General features: G+C 40.1%; 1 protein-coding gene across 1 annotated transcript in view; it reads left to right on the plus strand.

Annotated features, from left to right (window-relative positions):
• The first annotated feature begins 404 nt into the window (after positions 1 to 404).
• The window catches only part of LOC122541370 (zinc-binding protein A33-like), a 43869-nt gene continuing 41840 nt past the window's right edge, over positions 405 to 2433 (plus strand). Inside the window, exon 1 of the mRNA XM_043678076.1 lies at positions 405 to 467. The gene's annotated coding sequence lies outside the window, so the exon portion shown is untranslated. The remainder of the gene's footprint in view (positions 468 to 2433) is intronic.

Raw genomic sequence — 2433 nt, forward strand, 5'->3', positions numbered from 1 at the left:
CCAACAGGTTTAATTGGAAGCACACTAGCTTTCGGGGCGACGCTCCTTCATCAGGTGATTGTGGAGGGCTCGATCGTAACACAGAATTTATAGCAAAAATTTGCAGTTGATTTACACATGAAAGAAGTGAAACTATCACTGTATTCTAACAGATGAAAGGCTTAACAGACAATCAATTTTTCAATGTATAATTTCAGTTACATCACACTGCAAATTTTTGCTATAAATTCTGTGTTACGATCGAGCCCTCCGCAATCACCTGATGAAGGAGCGTCGCTCCAAAAGCTAGTGTGCTTCCAATTAAACCTGTTGGACTCTCACCTGATGGTGCGTGATTTTTAACCTTTGGCGGCTGGGAGCGGTACTGCAGGTGCTTTTGGCGGTTGTTTAGGGGGGGGGGATGGGATAAAACCGCCCTCAGGGGAACACGACCGCGACCTTAAATGGGGGAAAGAGAGCGATTTGAGGTTGGTGAAGTATAAACAGGCGGGGGCTGGAGAGGGGAGGGGGGTCAATGTGGGGAAAATGAAAGTGAAAATTCCTTTTCCCTCCCGCGGGGCTGAAGCAGAGGGAAAAAAATAAACTGGGATTTTAAAATCCTCCCGAGAAAGTTCTCCATGTCCCGCTGCCGAAACTCAGCAAGTTGGAGCTGTGAAGTTTTCTTTTTTGTTGTTGTTTGGTCGAGGCCGAGCGTCGGCACAAACCACTCTTGGTCCTCCTGTTGGAAACTTCTCTCTTTTCTTTTTATTTCACTGTAAGAGTCGGAATGAAATCGGCCGCAGTTTTTAAGGAGCTACTGTCTATTAAAATAGGGAACCCGGGTTGGGGGGGGGAGGTAAAAAGAAAATCACCCTTTGCCCTAAATATTACCACTTTTTTTTTGTTTAAACGGCAGCGTCTTCGAAACGCACTAAACTCCTGAAACTGAACTTGGGAAGGTCACCCCCCCCCCAAACAAAATCCTTTTTTTATATGTATCGATTAATGGGCATTCGTGCAAATATCAGAGATGCTTTTCAAGTTTACCCTGTTCATTCGCCCCCAAAGTCATTTTGATGTTTCAATTAATGGGCATTAATGTATATGTCAAACACTGCTTTTTAATCCTCCCCTTTTCCCCTGAAGTTGTATTTATATTTCGATTAATGGGCATTAATGTATATGTCAAACACTGCTTGTTAAGCCTCCCCTTATCTTTTCTCCCAAAGTCGTATTCATATTTTGATTAATGGGTATTAATTTTATATCAAACACTGCTTTTTAATCCTCCTCTTATCTTTTCCCACCTAAAGTCGTATTTATATTTCGATTACAATAATGGGCATTAATGTATACATCAAGCACTGCTTTTTAAGCCTCCCCTTATCTTTTACCCCAAAGTCGTATTTATATTTTGGTTAATGTGCATTAATGTATGTATTAAACACTGATTTTTAAGCTTCCCTTTATCTTTTCCCACCCAAAATTGTATTTATATTTCGATTACAGTAATGGGCATTAATGTATGCATCAAACACTGCTTTTTTGCCTCCCCTTATCTTTTACCCCAAAGTCGTATTTATATTTTGATTAATGGGTATTAATGTATGTATTAAACACTGATTTTAAAGCCTACCCTTATCTTTTCTCCCCAAATCATATTCATATTTCAGTTAATGGGTATTAATGTTTATATCAAACACTGCTTTTTAATCCTTACCTTATCTTTTTTCTTAAAGTCGTATTTACATTTCGATTAATAGTCATTAATGTATACATCAAACACTGCTTTTTAATCCTCCTCTTATCTTTTCCCACCCAAAGTCATATTTATATTTTGATTACAGTAATGGGCATTAATGTATACATCAAACGTTGCTTTTTAGCCTCCCTCACTTTTTAACCCCAAAGTTGTAATTATATTTTGGTTAATGGGCATTAATGTATGTATTAAACACTGATTTTTAAGCCTCCCCTTATTTTTTCTCCCAAAGTCATAGAACATAGAACAGTACAGCACAGAACAGGCCCTTCAGCCCACGATGTTGTGCCGACCACTGATCCTCATGTATGCACCCTCAAATTTCTGTGACCATATGCATGTCCAGTAGTCTCTTAAATGTCCCCAATGACCTTGCTTCCACAATTGCTGCTGGCAACACATTCCATGCTCTCTCAACTCTGTGTAAAGAACCCGCATCTGACATCCCCTCTCTACTTTCCTCCAACCGGCTTAACCCCTCGTGTTAGTCATTTCTGCCCTGGGAAATAATTTCTGGCTATCGACTCTATCTATGCCTCTCATTATCTTGTATACCTCAATTAGATCCCCTCTCCTCCTCCTTTTCTCCAATGAAAAAAGGCAACCTCTCCTCATAAGATAAGCCCTCCAGTCCAGGCAGCATCCTGGTAAACCTCCTCTGAACCCTCTCCAAAGCATCCACATCTTTCCTA

Source organism: Chiloscyllium plagiosum, chromosome 37 (assembly GCF_004010195.1).
Source record: "Chiloscyllium plagiosum isolate BGI_BamShark_2017 chromosome 37, ASM401019v2, whole genome shotgun sequence".
In the NCBI taxonomy this organism is placed as follows: domain Eukaryota; kingdom Metazoa; phylum Chordata; class Chondrichthyes; order Orectolobiformes; family Hemiscylliidae; genus Chiloscyllium; species Chiloscyllium plagiosum.